Here is a 19,066-nt window from a genome sequence, read left to right as displayed (position 1 = left end):
CCCCTTGGGACCACATGTATGTATGTATATTATGGATATACTTCAGAATTGGGTCTTCAAACTGCAGCAACAAAGCAGCAACAAGAGAAAAACGTGAAGAACAAGTGAGGGCAGCCACGGGTTTGAGCAAAACAAAATGTAAGGCCCGATTTCGTTTCGTGAATTAATTATTTAAGGTATCCTACGGTGATATAGCGGTGTTTAATAATGAAAATTTCGGATTTGGGGCAGCAAGAAGCCACGCAAACAGCCCCTTAGTTTCAGCCGCGTCGAGGAGTTCCGAAGTTAATTTTCAGCACGTTTGAAGAGCCGTTTGTTAAGGTATGGTTGGATTCTCTTCTCCCACATTTTTGTGAGAGTTTATACATGCTATGGAGGTGTTATTAACGTAAAGTTACGATTCGGAGCAGCACCAAAAAGATACAAACAGTCTGCTAAAGTTTCAGCATGTTAAGAAACTTCCGAGGCGCGATTTTGGCTAGTTTTGGCCAATTTCGGGTAAGGTAAGGTTTCTCCTTTAAATTAGGACTTTATAAGGTTTTTATGGAGTGTATTATGTAACTTTTATACTGCTGTAAGTATGAAAAAAATCGTGGGGATGCTCAGCGAAAGAAACAATCTAAATTGAAGTCGCCGTAGTTAAATTGTAGTCAAAGTGAGGCGTGGTGTGTTTGGAGGCTTCTGCTGGTTGTGTGGTGTGTGTTGCAGGGTATAAATTTGTTCTAAAATAGGTTTAGGATCTTCTGTTTGCATCCACATGATTCCACGCTTCGTACGGTTAAAGGTTTCGCAAAATAGAAACTAGAAACCCTCTTTTGATATCGTAACTTCGGACGAGCCGTTTGGAGTTTATATTGTGTAATTTTGTCGTAATATGTATATGTATGGGCTGCTTTTTTCATTGTTGGTTGGCTGCAGGTTCTAAGGACATGGTTGGGAATTCGGATAGGGCACATTATAGGGGAGGTGCTGCCCGATTTTCGTTAACATCCTAACTAGTTAAGGAACTAGCCGAGAAGGCGAGCGAAGGGATGAATGTTATGAATACTCGTGGGTAGTCTAAGTTGCTGAAAATTCCAAGGTTGTTAATACTTACATTACTTCCATGTTAAATAGGTTTCGAGGACAACGATGTGGACGTGATTAAGAGAAGTCCATACAAGGTATGTGAAGCGTTCTTTTGGCATGTTTTGGTATAACTATGTCGAACTATTCCTCTTTTCTTTTGGCATGTCTTAGATATAAGTTATGAATGATATGTACATGATATTTGGGATTCAATCCATTCGTAAAGCCCTGAGTATGAGTCGAGACTCTTGTTTACTTCTTGATATTAGAACTTCTGTAATAGCTGAGTCATTGCCTTTTAGTCTTCTATGTGATGAAAATTAGTATATGTAAAGCCTATTTCTTCTTTCCTTTGGAATGGCTTAATTTTGAGTTAAATGGTATATGATATAAGTTTAGAGGTAATTACATTTATGAGCTCTGATTGTAACTCGTGACTTGTAGTCACTCCTGAACATTAAGAGTCTGAAAGTAGTCAAACTACTATTCTCGAGCCTGTTATATAATGAATAGTAAGTAAAGTTACTAGCTCCTCTTTTTAGAGGCTCTGAAATGATAAATGTCGTTGATTACATGAGTTGAGTCTTTGACTAGATAAATTGTGTTTCTGATTGCATAGACTATATTTCTGATTGCATGAACTATGTGGCATTATTTTGATGCATGTTTGTGATCCCTGAAGCCCCAACTGATATAAGCCCTAATGACATCTAAAGGGATACCTCGGATAATTACTCCCCCAGTCTTCAGGTGACGGTTCACTTGACTGTTTCATCGAGTCTTAGATAATGACTTGGTTGCATATGGTTTCTCACTACTCTACTCGTGCATACTATAACCCATCCTTCCTCGAGTCCCACGATGGGCCGGGATATGTTATCGTGCACAGTGTTACTACTTCTTTCACTGCGTCCCGGGCCGGATGTGTATAGTTCCACGCACGAGGAGATGATGTCGTACGTGAGGTGTGATATATGTTATATGTTATGACGATACGATTATTCACCAAGTCCCGGGCCGGCTGTAATTTGATTGTATGTGTGTTAAAATAAGGAAGGAACACCGAGTCCCTCCTTAGAGGGCTGGGTACATATGTATATTATGATGGTACGCTATAGACGTACACCACTCCATTCACCGAGTCCCTCACTAAAGGGCTGGATACTTTATGTAGGCATGCATATGAGATTAAAGCAATACATTGTGACCCTGAGCCCCGCAGTGAACCGAGTATGATATGATGATATACATGATAAGATGATACCGTAAACGATGGTGTGATACCGTATACGATGATATGATGAAATGAAATGCATTATGATATGATGATATGTGATTATGAAGAAGTGATTATAACACCGAGTTCACTAGAGGGACGGGCACAGCATATGATGATGTGTATGATTTACGTGTCCTAAGGTGCAGGTACAGTAGTTCATTTAGTTATTATACTTATCCCCTGCATCCCTATTTTAGTTATGATCTCAGTTACGATGTGTTATGCTTTACATACTCAGTACATATATCGTACTGACCCCCCTTTTTTCGGGGGGCTGCGTTTCATGCCCGCAGGTACAGATGTTTATTCTGGAGATCCATCAGCATAAGAGTTCCTCTCAGCTGTGTCGGAAGTGCTTCACTGTTCTGGAGCCTAAATTTTGATGCTGGTCACTTAATGTATATATTTGTACATTCAGGGGTACGGCGGGGGCCTTGTCCCGCCATATGTTGTTGTTACTATTCTTAGAGGTCTGTAGACATATGTATATGTGGGTTGTTTAGGAGTTAGTTTCGATGTCGCCTATTCGATATGTTGTGAATGTTTTTGTTATAGCAGCTTTGTCGGCTCGCGTGCCCTTTCATGATATGATACAAATAAAAGAGGCTACATGTACATGAAAAAGTTTTTAAGTTTTAAACTATTGGGGTTTTTGTATATAGTATCACATCACACACGGTTCAACTTAAGTGTAGTTGATAAATATGCATAAAAGGGTCCAGGTCGGACCCCAGTCGCGGCCTACGGGGTTGGGTCGTGACATTGGAGAAGTGTCGAAAGGGCACCAGTGGATGCTATAAGTGTGGTCAAGGGGGTCACTTTCAGAGAGAATGTCCAATGTGGGCCAGTAAATCCCAATTTTCTACCCCAGCACTACCAATTCAAGGAAATCAAAGGGGTGCTACTTCTTGTATAAGTGGGGCTACAGGCCATTGGTATGCCATGGGTTATCACCAAGATTAGGAGAGCTCACCAGATGATGTCCCTGGTATGTTTTGAATCCTTTTCTATGATAGTTGTGAATTGTTTGGGCCGGGTACCACATTTTTTGTGATGCTCATGGATGAGTTTATTGTGAATGAGTGAGTCTATAATGCATGTACCATTCCCGTTCATCATGAGGATACCATTGTTAAACTGATTCAAGTTAAATATGATTGATTCCAATGTCGTTCTAGGCATGGACCGGCCTTAATAGTAGAATTTGGAAAGTTTAGTTTCAGATATTAATTGTTCCTATCAAAGAGTGGAAAGATAGTAGTACTGGTTGTTTCCAAATGGGGAAATAATAATTGTGATATTGCTAGCATCAGGATTTGATTTAGTAGGCTTGACATGATAGATACGAGAGATTAAGATATTAACCTGTAAGGAGTATGTGTTATGAATGGATGGGTAAGAAGAGGCTTAAGAGGTATATATGAGATAGTACAGATTTGAATGAGGCTCTAATTTTATATGTTGCTTTGGGTGTCTAGTTAGTATCCATTAGTTGTTGCCTTTGAGCTAAGGGGGAGATGAGATGATAGGGGGATGAACCAAAGTAAGTTTTGAGCTTTCGATAGTGATGAGTTGGCTAAGATGATAGTAGGCAGAGTTGAGTGAGAGTAGATGGGGAAGAGTGAGTGTTTCTTGATTGTAATAGTTGTGTTGTACTTGTCTAGTTAATGATAGATGGTGGAAAATGAGCGAGATGAGGCCTTGTGATGTGAAATAGATAGATAAGAGTATGTTAGTGTATCTCCGGGTAAGAGGTTAGACAATAATGAAAGTAGAAGCGTTAAAGTAAGCATGACAATTCTTAGATGTGGTTGAAGTGGTTAGAGTGATAGACTTAAGTGTGTGGTAGTCACTATGAGAGAGATGGGAGTAGGCTATTGTTGACTTTTGGGGGAGTGATTGGATGTACGTGAAGGGTGTTATGAGGCTTGGAAAGAAAGGGGAGCTTGGGCACCGATATATTGGCCTTACAAAATTGTGAAGAGGATTGAGGATGTCACTCATGAATTGGAGTTTGACGTTTGATGATCTAGATGTTTGAATGATTCGATTGATAGGGTTTTGATGTTCTATTCGTACCTAATGATGAGGGTGTCGAAGGTAATGTTCTTAATTTCGACTTGAATTAATTTGCTTATTCTTGAGCAGGGATAGTTCATTGTCTAAATTGCTCGATTGGTTGATTTGTTGATTTGATTGAGTCTCGAATTTTATTAATTCCTCAAGTCTAGCTTTGCTTGATCTTCATTCGAGGATGAATGATTCCAAGGGGGAGATAATGTAACACCCCAGAATTTTTTTCGCAAAGACTCGAACATTTCTTCACGAGTGTATAGACTCAAACCGTATGACTTATAATTTTATATATGAGTTAGGATTAATTCCTAAGTATTTGAAGTGTGTTAGATGTGTGTAGGGGTCATAAGGGATCTCTAACACCAAGTCGATTCCAAAGAATTCCAATCGATTAAGTTTTCGGAGGAGTTAGTATAAGGGTCAACTTCAAATGACCATATCTCTTTGAATATAATGAACTGGGTGACCCACGACCTACCAAATTAAAGGTATTTGAGTCTTCTTTCCAACTACACCAAGAATGTAATTTTTGGAGTTCAAAGTCAAAGGTTATGACCATTTTACTACAGACTAGTACTGCAGGAATTTCAGGCCTGGGCGACCACTGTAGGAAATTTAGGCTTGGCGCTCCAGTGGCGCCCGGCGCCACTATAGCGCCAGAAAACAGCCTCAGTAGTTTGGTCGTTGGCGCAATGCGCCACAGGGTTTTAAGCCTATTTTGTCTTGGCGCTGCAGTGGCGCGACGCGCCACTATAGCGCCAACAAGATTTTTCGCCCAGTTTTTCAGATTTTAAAGAGGGGCAACTTGGACATTTTTCCTAAACATATATACACTAACATAGGACGTTTTAGGCTCATTTTTTTTAGCCTCCTCACTTCCAAAGAAACCCTAACCTTCACCCTCTTTTCTCAAATCATCTCCAACAAGATTTTCCCTTAAAAATTCAAGGATTCAAGCTTCCCATTGAAGACCCAACAACAATGTTTCTTCAAAATCTACTCTAAGGTATGTAAGGCTAACCTAAAATATGGATTGAGTTCTTCCATATTGTAACACCTCCCGAAATATTCTTCACTAGGATTCGAACCCTTCTTCGTATACGTGTAGGATCGAACCCAACTATTGTGAAGTGTATACATGAGTTAGGATGAGTTCCCAAGTAATTGAAGAGCGTTAGAGGTGATGTGGGGTCATAAAGAATCCCTAGAACCAAGCTAAGCCCAAAGAATTTGTCTTGGCTAAGTTTTAGAATGAGTTCGTATAAGAGGTCGACTTCTAACGACCATATCTTTTGAAATATGACGATCTGGGTGGCCCATGACCTATTAAATTAAATTTCTTTGAGTTTTCTTTCCAACGCTGCTAAGATTGGAATTTTTGGAGTTCGGAGTCAAAAGTTATAACTATCCTAAGACAGACTAGTACTGCAGGAATTTCAGGCCTGGGTGACAACTGATGGAAACCTGGGATTGGCGTCGTAGTGACGCGATGCGCCACTATCACACCAGGAACAAGCCTCAGTAGTTTAGTCCCTGGCGCAGCGCGCCACTAGGAGATGTGCAGGGTTTTTAAGCCTATTTTTCAGAACCCAGAAAATATGGGCTTGGCGCTGTAAGGGCGCGACGCGCCACTATAGCACCACAAAACAACCTCAGTAGTTTGGTCCTTGGCGCGATGCACCACTATCAGATGTACAGGATTTAAGCCTAAATTCGACTTGGCGTCGCAGTAGTGCGACGTGCCACTATCGCGCCAAGAGTGTTTTAGCCATTATTCTAGATTTTCGAAGAAAGGGCAATTTGGGTATTTCCCAAATTATATATACATAAGCCTTGAAGATTTTTGGATCATTATTTTCAGTACCTCTCTCTCTAAAAGCCCTAGAAATTTCCCTCTCTTCCTCTTCTTCTCCATTTCCAACAAAGATTGCTTCAAGAACTTCAAAGATTCAAGCTTCTCATTGAAGACCCAACATCAAGATTTTCTTCAAAGTCTTCACTAAGGTATGTAAGGCTATTCAAAGCATGGGTTGAGACCACCCATGTGCCCTAGATCTTCTTTGAGATTGATTGTTCATAAGAATAAAGTTTATTGATAGAGTTAGGTCCAAATAGGTCTTTTTCATCTATTACCCTAATTTCTATTTTGTTAATGTTGTGGAGTCAAGAAAGTGATGTGCTATATGTTGGTATGAGTTGATTGAGATGAGAGGTTGAACATGTATCGTTAATTTCTTAACTATGTTGATTATGATAAAGAATGTTAATTTTCTTAAATATATTGCTTATCTTGAATTGTTGATTTAAAACTTTGGGGTTGTGTTGAGTCCCAAAAGATTTGTTAAATGAATAGAGGAACAATTGGATAGGTTTGTATATTGTTAAATGCATATTTAATATACTCTTGAAAGATGTGATTGGGATTGATTGAATAGTATGATTGGGAGAGATTTGATTGTGATAGAGTTGACGAGTTGACAAGGTTGTAAATGAGACTTGTCGATATGATTTGATTGAGTTGATTGGATAGAGTTTTATGAGCATTGAGTCTTGGAAGGAGTATCGAGCACCGAGGGTGGTAAGAGTATAGTCTATACTCAAACCCCATGAACTATGCTACCAACGTAGGAAGGGATTGAACCATTAAAGTCGGATGCTTCCCATGGGATCGAACCGTTAAAGTCGGATGTTTCCCATTTTATTGTCCTAAAATGATAGGACTTGACTGATCGATGGGATCCATAATTAGTTGATTCGTTCATACCCGGGAAAAGTATGAACGGATGTGGCAATAACGTCGGTTTGTTGTACTATCATTGGCTCATAAGTGAAGGTTATTGGATAAGAAAAACTCCCATATAGGTCTTGATAGTACTCTGAGTCAGATTGAGTTGAATGGTTTGTGATTGGTCCCGTCTAAACCATATTCTTGTTTAGACTTAGGACACTTGATTGAGTTGTTATTTCTCTTGAGTTGAGATTCCGAGTTGATTTGATTCTTCCTTGATGTTTGTTTCATTCGTCCATTATACATATTCGTACATTCCATGTACTGATGCCATTTGGCCTGCATCGTTTCATGATGTAGATACAAGTACTAGAGATCATCAACCGATGCACTGTTGAAGATCTTTCCACTTCCCGCTGGTTGGTGAGTCCTCCTAGTCTCTGGAGGATGCCGAGATTATCTTCATAGCATTATTTTGTCTCTTTTATTTTGATTGTTGGTAGCCATGGGCTTGTCATTGGCACCTCCTAGATTGTTGATAGAGGCTTCATAGACTAGAGTGTGGGAATGATAACTTATCTATTTTGACTAGTTTCATTCTAGCTGTTTATTGATTTGATAATTGTTTGGCCTTTGGCCCTATATTATGGATAGTATTCCTATGATTGAGTCTTCTACCGATAGAATGTGAATGAATGAAAGTGTGACTGGACCAGGTGGTTCGCTTGAAGGCCAGAAATGGCTTTCGAGTGCCGGCCACGCCTAGGGTACCATCTCGGGACATGACAAACATGGTATCAGAGCACAGAGTTTAAGAGTCCTAGGGAGTCTATGAAGCCGTGTCTAGTAGAGTCTTGCTTATGGGTGTGTTGTGCACCACACTTATAATCAGGAGGCTATAAGGCATTAAGAATTGTCTCACTTCTTTCATACTCTGAATTCGTGCGATAGAGTTAAACTCTATAAAAATTCCTTTCTAATTCGTGCATTTATACGTTATAGATAATGCCTCCTAAGCGTACTGCTAGCCAGAAGAATGCTGATAACACAGAGATGCCACAGTCAGAGGTACGCCCATCAAGGGCTAGGGGCCGACCTGCGAGGATGCGGAGGGACCTCAAATGCCCACTACTCCCCCTGCACCAACTTTGGAAGCAAACTTTAGAGGAGCGATTGCCATGCTCACTCAATTAGTGGCTGCCCAAAATGGTAACCAGAGTTCGCCAACTCTTAGCTCTAGTTCCCAAGAGCCGTCTGCTGCCACCAGAATTAGAGACTTTCTAAGAATGAATCTGCCGGCATTCACGGGTTCCAAGGTTGATGAAGACCCCTAAAAGTTTATTGATGAGATATAGAAGATCCTGAAAGCTATGCATGCTATGGAGATCGAGGGGGTTGAGTTGGTGTCTTATCAACTCAAAGATGTGGCAAACATTTGGTATAACCAATGGGAACAAGGTAGAGGTGAGGATGCGGAACCTGCTATGTGGGATGAATTTGAGGGAGCCTTTCTCGACTATTTCTTTCCCAGAGAATTGAAGGAAGCGAAGGTGGAAGAGTTTGTGAATCTAAAACAAGAAAGTATGACCGTTAAGGAGTATAGTCTATAGTTCATCCAGTTATCCAGATATGCTCCAGAGATGATCCGAGATGCGAGGTCGAAGATGAGGAAGTTCGTCTCCGGATTGGTAAGACATGTGAAGAAGGAGTGCAAATCGGCGTTGTTGATCTCAGACATGGATACTTCCAGATTAATGGTGTATGCTCAACAGGTGGAGGATGAGAAAAGGAAAGACAGAGAGGAGCATCTGAGCAAGAAGGCAAAATCAGCGGGACATGAGAATGAACAGAGGCAGAACAAGGGTAACAAGTCCTTCATCAAGAAGAGGCATTCCAAATATGCCTCATCTACCGCAAATGCACCTATTCCGTAGAACAGGTATGATCGGTAGGGACAGAGTCACTAGAATTTCATACCCAGGATCCTTAATCTTAGGTTAGCGTGGCTCAAGGTTCTAAAGGCAAGCCACTATACAGCAAGTGCGGTAAGCTCCACTTGGGAGAGTGCAGAGTGGGAAGGGTTGGTTGTTACAAATGAGGCCAAATGGACCATTTTCAGAGAGAGTGTCCAATAGGGGGGAATAGAGCTCAGTATTCTACCACCGCACCACCTGCTAGAGGTAATCAGAGGGGCGCTGCTTCAGGTTTGCGATGAGGTACAAACCGTCTATATGCCATGGGTAGTTGCCAAGATCAGGAGGACTCCCCAAACGTCGTGACGGGTATGATTTGAGCCCCTTCTCTTGACTGTTATGTTTTGATGGATCCGGGTGCCACACTATCTTTTGTGACTCCATACGTGGCAAGTAAATTTAATAAAATCCCTGAGTGTCTCCTTGAGCCTTTCAGTGTAGCTACTTCTGTCGGTGATTCTGTCTTAGTTGAGAAAGTCTATAGAGGTTGCACTGTGTCAATTCACCACAGGGATACCTTGGCTTACTTAGTTGAGTTGGACATGGTTGATTTTGATGTAATCCTTGGCATGGACTGGCTTTATGTATGTTATGCCTCTATTGATTTTGATGTAATCCTTGGCATGCACTGTGTCCTATCGTGCCTAAGGGTAAGTTTATTTCCTACCTTAGGGCCTGAAACCTAATCTCAAAAGGGTGTATTTATCACATTGTCCAAGTGAAAAATGACAATATAGAGTCTCCATCCCTCGAATTGGTTCCGATTGTCAATGAGTTTCCCAAAGTCTTTCCTGAAGACCTACCTAGATTCCCTCCTGATAGGGAGATCGACTTTGGAATTGATGTTCTTCCTGATACCCAGCCTATCTCAATCCCTCTATATAGAATGGCTCCAGCTGAATTGAAAGAGTTGAAAGAATAGTTGAAGGACTTGTTAGATAAGGGATTCATTAGGCCGAGTGTCTCACCATGGGGTGCTCCCGTCCTATTCGTGCAAAAGAAAGATGGGTCCCTTAGAATGTGTATTGATTACAGACTGCTGAATAAGGTCACCATAAAGAACAAATACCCCTACCCCAAGATAGATGATTTATTTGACCAACTTCAGGGTGCCACCTATTTCTCAAAGATAGACCTAAGATTGGGCTACCATCAGTTGAAGGTGAGGGAATGTGATATCCCAAAGACAGCTTTTCAGACCCGTTATGGCGACCTTGAATTCTTGGTTATGTCCTTTGGGTTGACTAATGCCCCCGCAGCTTTTATGGATCTTATGAACCGAGTATTTAAACCATATCTTGATATGCTTGTGATTGTATTCATAGATGATATTTTGGTTTACTCCAAGAATGAGAAGGAGCACGCCCATCATCTTAGAGTCGTCTTACAAACTTTGAAAGACTAGGTATTGTATGCAAAGTTCTCTAAATATGAATTTTGGCTTGCATCAGTGGCTTTTCTAGGACACATTGTATCTGGAGATGGTATTTGGGTTGATGCTCAGAAGATTAAGGCAGTGAAAAATTGGCCCCGACCTACATCCCCGACAGAGATCAGAAGCTTCTTGAGTTTGGCCGGCTATTATCGAAGGTTTGTAGAGGGATTCTCATCCATATCATCACCATTGACCAAGCTGACCAAAAATAAGGCTAAGTTCCAATGGTCCGATGCTTGTGAGGAGAGTTTCCAGAAATTGAAGACCAAGCTAACCACTGCTCCTGTTCTAACTTTGCCTAATGGAACAGACGGTTTTGTGATCTATTGTGATGCATCTAGGATTGGTTTGGGTTATGTGTTGATGCTGAGGGGGAAGGTGATAGCCTATGCTTTAAGACATCTTAAGGTTCATGAGAGGAATTACCCAACTCATGACCTTGAGCTGGCCGCTGTGGTATTTGCACTTAAAATTTGGCGCCACTATTTGTATGGGGTGCATGTTGATGTGTTCACCGATCATAAGAGTTTACAATACGTCTTCAGCCAGAAGGAACTCAATCTGAGGCAAATAAGATGGCTCGAGCTACTCAAAGACTATGATATGAGCATCCTCTACCACCTAGGTAAAGCTAACATTGTTGCTGATGCTCTTAACAGGTTGTCTATGGGTAGCACTGCCCATATAGAGGAGGGAAGGAAAGAATTGGCGAAGAAGGTATATAGGTTAGCTCGATTGGGAGTTCATCTTGAAGAGAACAATGAAGGCGGAGTTAATGTTCAGGAGGGGTCTGCATCCACACTTTTGACAGAGGTGAAAGAGAAGCAAGACCAAGATCCCATCCTTCTCCAATTGAAGGAAGTGGTTCAAAAGCAAGAGGTGATGGTTTTTACCAAAGGGGGAGATGGTGTGTTGAGGTACCAAAATAGATTGTGTGTACCACATGTTGATGATGGTCGAGAGAGGATTATAGCCGAAATGCATAGTTCCAGATACTCTATTCATCCTGGCTCTACAAAGATGTACCATGACTTGAGGGAAGTTTGTTGGTGGAGTGGAATGAAGAGAGATATCGCAGAATTTATTTCCAAGTGTCCAAATTGCCAATAGGTTAAGTTCGAGCATCAAAGGCCATGTGGGTTAGCTCAAAACATAGAAATTCCAGAATGGAAGTGGGAAATGATCAACATGGACTTTATCATGGGTTTGTCGAGGTCCCGAAAACAACATGATTCGATTTGAGTGATTGTGGAAAGGATGACAAAGTCGGCTCACTTCTTGGCAGTTAAGACTACTGACCCCGCAGAAGATTATGCAAAATTATATATTCAGGAGATTATCAGATTACACGGTGTTCCCCTTTCTATCATCTCAGACCAAGGAGCTCAATTCACTTCCCAATTTTGGAGATCTTTTTAGAAGGGACTGGGTTCGAAGGTGAACCTTAGTACGACCTTTCATCCCCAAACAAATGGCCAAGCGAAGCGCACCATCCAGACGTTGGAGGATATGTTGAGGGCATGTGTGCTTGACTTCAAAGGAAATTGGGATGATCACTTACCTCTCATAGAGTTTTCATATAATAATAGCTATCATGCAAGAATTCAAATGGCTCCTTACAAAGCTTTGTATGGGAGGAGGTGTAGATCACCAATTGGGTGGTTTAAAGTTGGTGAAGCTGAGTTGATTGGGCCTGATTTTGTTCACCAAGCCATGAGAAGGTGAGAGTTATTTAAGATAGGCTAAAGACAGCCCAAAGTCGTCAAAAATCTTACACTAATGTGAGGAGGAGAGACTTAGAGTTTGAAGTGGATGATTGGGTGTACTTGAAAGTGTTACCCATGAAGGGCGTCATGAGGTTTGGAAGGAAGGGAAAGCTTAGTCCTCGATATATTAGTCCTTATCGGGTTGTAAGGAGGATAGAGAGTGTCTCTTATAAATTGAAGTTACCCTCGGAGCTAGCCGACATTCATCCGGTATTTCATGTTTTGATGTTGAAGAAATGCTTGGGCGATCCCTGATTGGTAGTCCCCATTGATGGTATTGGAGTTAAAGAGAGCTTGTCCTATGAAGAGGTTCCGATCCAAATTCTTCATAGCCAAATTCACAAATTGAGGAACAAAGAGATTACCTCAGTCAAAGTCTTGTGGAGGAATCAATTTGTTGAGGAAGCCACATGGGAGGCAGTAGAAGATATAAAATCTAAATATCCGCATGTATTCGTGCCTACCGATGAGAATGTTGAAGGTAACGTTTATTTTCTTGACTTGAATTCGTTTGTGCATTTTGAGTTTGGATAGTAATTATTTTGAGAATTTGACTGGTTGCATGACTGAATTCTGATTGTGATTTATACCCCGAGTCCATCCTTGGTTTACTCGTCATTCGAGGACGAATGATCCCAAGGGGGAGATAATATAACACCCCCCAAAATTCTTCACTAGGATTCGAATCCTTCTTCATATACGTGTAGGATCGAACCCGACTATTGTGAAGTGTATGCATGAGTTAGGATGAGTTCCCAAGTAATTGAATAGCGTTAGAGGTGATGTGGGGTCATAAAGGATCCCTAGAACTAAGCTAAGCCCAAAGAATTCGTCTTGGCTATGTTTTAGAATGAGTTTGTATAATGGGTCGACTTCTAACAACCATATATTCTGAAATCTGATGATCTGGGTGGCCCATGACCTATTAAATTAAAGGTCTTCAAGTCTTCTTTCCAACGCCTCCAAGATTGTAATTTTTGGAGTTTGGAGTCAAAACCTATAACTATCCTAAGACGGACTAGTACTTCAGGAATTTCAAGCCTGGGTGACAACTGCTGGAAACCTGGGCTTGGCGCTGCAGTGGCGCGACGTGCCACTATCGCGCCAAGAACAAGCGTCAGTAGTTTGGTCCCTGGCGCGGCGCGCCACTAGGAGATGTGCAGGGTTTTTAAGCCTATTTTCTAGAACCCAGAAAATATGGGTTTGGCACTGTAAGGGCGCGATGCGCCACTATAGCACCACAAAACAACCTCAGTAGTTTGGTCCTTGGCGCGATGCGCCACTATTAGATGTGCAGGCGTTAAGCCTAAATTCGACTTGGAGCCACAGTGGCGCGATGCGCCACTATCGCGCCAAGAGTGTTTTAGCCATTTTTCCAGATTTTCGAAGAAAGGGCAATTTGGGTATTTCCTAAATTATATATACACAAGCCTTGAACATTTTTGGATCATTATTTTTAATCCTTCTCTCTCTAAAAGACCTAAAAATTTCCCTCTCTTCCTCTTCTTCTCTATTTCCAACAAAGATTGCTTCAAGAACTTCAAAGATTCAAGCTTCCCATTGAAGACCCAACATCAAGGTTTTCTTCAAAGTCTTCATAAGGTATGTAAGGCTATTCAAAGCATGGGTTGAGTCCACCCATATGCCCTACATCTTCTTTAATATTGATTATTCATAAGAATAAAGTTTATTGATAGAGTTAGGTCCAAATAGGTCCTTTTCATCTATTACCCTAATTTCTATTATGTTGATGTTGTGGAGTCAAGAAAGTGATGTGCTATATGTTGGTATGAGTTGATTGAGATGAGAGGTTGAACATGTATCTGTCAAGCTCTGGGAGGGTACCCTAGATGTAACCGGCACTCAGAAACCATTTCTGGCTCCCAAGCGAACCACATAGCCTGATCACACATCCGTTCATTCATTCATTCAGCGGAAAGTTTAAAAATAAAGAATAATTTAGCGGGCAACTCAAATCACCCATCCAACTCAAAGAATAAAGGCCATCGGCCAACAGATCAACTAAAATATTTGTTATTAAAAATAGTTTGGCAAGAATAACTCAAGGATAGAAGTACTCAATCGACCCATCACTATCTAGTATATGAAGCCTCTATCACTACTATCTAATTAGTGCCAATGACAAGTTTATGGCTACCTCAAATAAAAATGGAAAGGGCTAACTCAATGCAAGATTACATAAGCGGTGTCCTCCGAAAGTAGGGGAGGACTCACCAATACGCTGAGTATGAATAGATCCCTAATGATGCTCCTATTGACGATCTCTTAAACCTGTCTCGGCATCATAAAATGATACAGGTCCAAATGGATATCAGTACGTGGAATGTACGAGTATGTAATACGGCATAATGAAACATACCTCAAGGAAGAATAACATCGATCCAAATATCTCACATCAGAAAGATAAGAGAGACTCAAATAAGGCGTCATAGTCTAAAGTAAGAATACATTTTTAGACAAAGACCAATCATATACCATACAATCCAATCCAATCATGTACAATACAGTGCAATTAAATCATTCAATCCCATTTCAATCATATACTGTTAACTCGAAGTCAATCACATATCATCTAATCCAATCAACTCATATATCCATCCAAATCATGTACAATCCAATCACAACTCGTCTAACCCAATCCGATCATATACCCTCAACTTAATAATCAACTCAAAGGACTCAACTCAATAAATATATAACAACTCACTCAAGTGTCCTAAGTTTAACAAGAAATAGTTTAGACAGGACTAACTCATAAACATATAGCAACTCACTCAAATGTCCTAAGTCTAACAAGAAATAGTTTAGACGGGACTAACTCATAAGCATATAGCAACTCACTCAAATGCCCTAAGTCTAACAAGAAATAGTTTAGACGGGACTAACTCATAAGCCACTCAACTCAACTGACTCGGAGCACTATCAAGACCTAAATGGGAGTTTCTCTTATCCGACAACCATCACCTATGAGCCGGTGATAGTACAACAATCAGATGTTGTTACCACGTCCGTCCATACCTTGCCAGGGCATGAACGCCTCCCTAATAATGGATACCATCGATTAGTCAAGTCCTATCATTTCAGGACAATAAAATAGGAAACATCCGACTTTAACGGTTCGATCCCACGGGAAGCATACGACTTTAACGGTTTCATCCCTACCTATGTTGGCGGTGTAGTTTTTGGGGTTCGAGTATGGACTATACTCTTACCCGCTTCGGTGCTCGATACTCCTCCCATGACTCCATGCTCATAAGACTCCCTCCAATCATCTCAAACAAGCCCTCACGGCTAGTTTCATGTGGAACATTACCACCTCATCAACTCTATTCTCATTTCAACTCAATTAAATCATAATGGCAAGTCTCATTTAGGACCTTGTCTACTCGTCAATTTCATCCTCAAATCAACTCAATCAAGCCTCATTTAGATAAGCATTTATGACATCTCCTCAAGACTCATCACAACTCTATGGATTTTAGCCCAACAACTCAAGTGGAGTAACACATTCAAGAAAATTGACTTATGCAACATAATCACATGGTTAAAGAGATCAATAAGACATATTAACAAGTAAAAATGCTCAACTCATTTACAATCAAAATACTCGTGTTCAAAATAATTTAAAGACTCCTCAAACTCAACTCATGCTTAAACTCTTTTTAAATCATAGATGAAAATAATCATTTCTTAAACTCAAAAATAGTGTATAAATAGTTTATGCAAAAATGCTCACAAATCATTTATTTAAAAGTCCTTCTCAAAAGATCCTTTATTTTCAAAATACTCATAAGACTCCAATCAACTCAGATTATGCAAATCACATATCACATAATCACATTAGACTCTAATCCGCTCCATCACATAATATCCTTATCAATACACCTCTTCATCAATCATTCTACACATATTAAATAAGCACCATTCACATCATCACTCACATCGTTATCAAAACATCATCATCACATCATCATCATATATTATCATTTACATCATCATCAAACATTATCATCACATCATTGTCAAGTATCATCATCACATCAATCATCAAACATCTACTCCAAAATCCTTATTTTTGTCCTATGTTCATTTTATAGAAGCAAAGGGACATTCTTAACTAACCAATTCATTCTTTTCATTCCAATCAATACATATATACACACAACTATCCATCTCAACCTCAAGATATTTATGACAAGAAATCTCATCTTGGGTTCATGTGAATGAACCATGAACCCATACTCTCAATAAAACTATAACAACAACAACAACAACAACCCAGTGAAATCCCACAACATGGGGTCTGGGGAGGGTAGAATATACGCAAACCTTACTCTCAATAAAACTCAACTCAAGAATATCGTCAATACCTATAAATCTATAAACAAAGATACATTTGTAGTTAATAATATGAAAAATAACTATTTAGTAACTCAAGTTATTAAAATCATCAATCAACCATTTGTATCTAAAAACATTCCATAGTTTAGGGAAAACTTTCAAGAAAACCTTTCTAAAAGGTACAACTCTTTCACAACTCCTAACCAACACATCTATGGTCATATGAAAGAACTCAATCCATATTTTAGGTTAGCCTTACATACCTTGTTTGAATACTTTGAAGAAACCTTGATGTTAGGTCTTCAATGGAAGGCTTGAATTCTTGAAGCTCTTGAAGGCAATCTTTGTTGGAGAAGGATTTGGAGAAGAAGAAGAAGAAGAGAGGGAAAATTTTAGGGCTTTTTAGAGAGAGGGAGGACTGAAAAATGGTCCCAAAACATTCAAGGATAGGGTAAAGTCCAAGTTGCCCCTCTTCAAAAATCTGAAAAATTGGGCAAAAACCTTGTTGGCGCTATAGTGGCGCGTCGCGCCACTGCAGCGCCAAGCCAAAATAGGCTTAAATCCCTGCACATCTAATAATGGTGCATCGCTACAAGCCCCAAACTACTGAGGCTATTTTCTGGCGCTATAGTGGTATGGGGCGCCACTGGAGCGCCAAGCCTAAATTTTGCCCAGGCCTGAAATTCCTGCAGTACTAGTCTGTAGTAAAATGGCCATAACTTTTGACTTCGAACTCTAAATATTGCAATATTGGTGGCGTTGGAAAGAAGACTCAAATACCTTTAATTTGGTATGTCGTGGGCTACCCAGTTCTTTATATCCTAGGGTATATGGTCATTTGAAGTTGACACTTATACTAACTCGTCTGAAAACTTAATCGATTGGAGTTCTTTGGACTCGACTTGGTGTTAGAGATTCCTTATGACCCCTAAACACATCTAACACACTTCAAATACTTAGGACTTAATCCTAACTCATGTGTAGAATTACAAGTCCTCCGGTCTGAGTCTACCCAAACGTGAAGAAATGTTCGAGTCTTTGCAAAAATATTTCTGGGGTGTCACAGTATCATTAATTTCATAACTATGTTGATTATGATAAAAAAATGTTAATTTTCTTAAATATGTTGCTTATCTTAAATTGTTTATTTAAAACTTTGGAGTTGTGTTGAGTCCCAAAAGATTTGTTAAATGAATAGAGGAACGATTGGATAGGTTTGTATGTTGTTAAATGCATATTTAATCTACTCTTGAAAGATGTGATTGGGATTGATCGGATAGTATGATTAGGAGAGATTTGATTGTGATAGAGTTGACGAGTTGACAAGGTTGTAAATGAGACTTGTCGATATGATTTGATTGAGTTGATTGGATAGAGTTTTATGAGCATTGAGTCTTGGGAGGAGTATCAAGCACTGAGATGGGTAAGAGTATAGTCCATACTCGAACCCCATGAACTACGCTGCCAACATAGGAAGGGATTGAACCATTAAAGTCGGATGCTTCCCATGGGATCGAACCGTTAAAGTCGGATATTTCCCATTTTATTGTCCTGAAATGATAGGACTTGGCTGATCAATGGGATCCATGATTGGTTGATTTGTTCATACCCTGGCAAAGTATGAATGGACGTGGCAACAACATCGGTTTGTTGTACTATCACTAGCTCATAAGTGGTGGTTGTCGGATAAGAGAAACTCTCATATAGGTCTTGATAGTACTCTGAGTCGGATTGAGTTGAATGGTATGTGATTGGTCCTATCTAAACCATATTCTTGTTTAGACTTAGGACACTTGATTGAGTTATTATTTCTCTTGAGTTGAGATTTCGAGTTGATTTGATTCTTCCTTGACGTTTGTTTCATTCGGCCATTTTACATACTCGTACATTCCATGTACTGACGTCATTTGGCCTGCATCATTTTATGATGCAGAGACAGGTATTAGAGATCATCAACCGATGCACCGTTGAAGATCTCCCCACTTCCTGCTGGTTGGTGAGTCCTCCTAGTCTCCGGAGGATGCTGAGATTATCTTCATAGCATTGTTTTGTCTCTTTTATTTTGATTGTTGGTAGCCATGGTCTTATCATTGGCACCTCCTAGATTATTAATAGAGGTTCCATAGACTAGAGTGTGGGAATGATAACTTATTCATTTTGACTAGTTTCATTCTAGCTGATTACTGATTTGATAATTATTTGGCCTTTGGCCCTATATTATGGATAGTATTCCTATGATTGAGTCTTCCGCCGATAGAATGTGAATGAATGAAAGTGTGACTGGACCAGGTGGTTCGCTTGAAGGCCAGAAATGGCTTTCGAGTGCCGGCCACACCTAGGGTACCCTCCCGGGGCGTGAAATATATGCCCATAGATGTG

This window comes from Solanum dulcamara, chromosome 9 (genome assembly GCF_947179165.1).
Source record: "Solanum dulcamara chromosome 9, daSolDulc1.2, whole genome shotgun sequence".
NCBI lineage: Eukaryota > Viridiplantae > Streptophyta > Magnoliopsida > Solanales > Solanaceae > Solanum > Solanum dulcamara.
Note: the sequence above shows the minus strand (reverse complement) of the source record.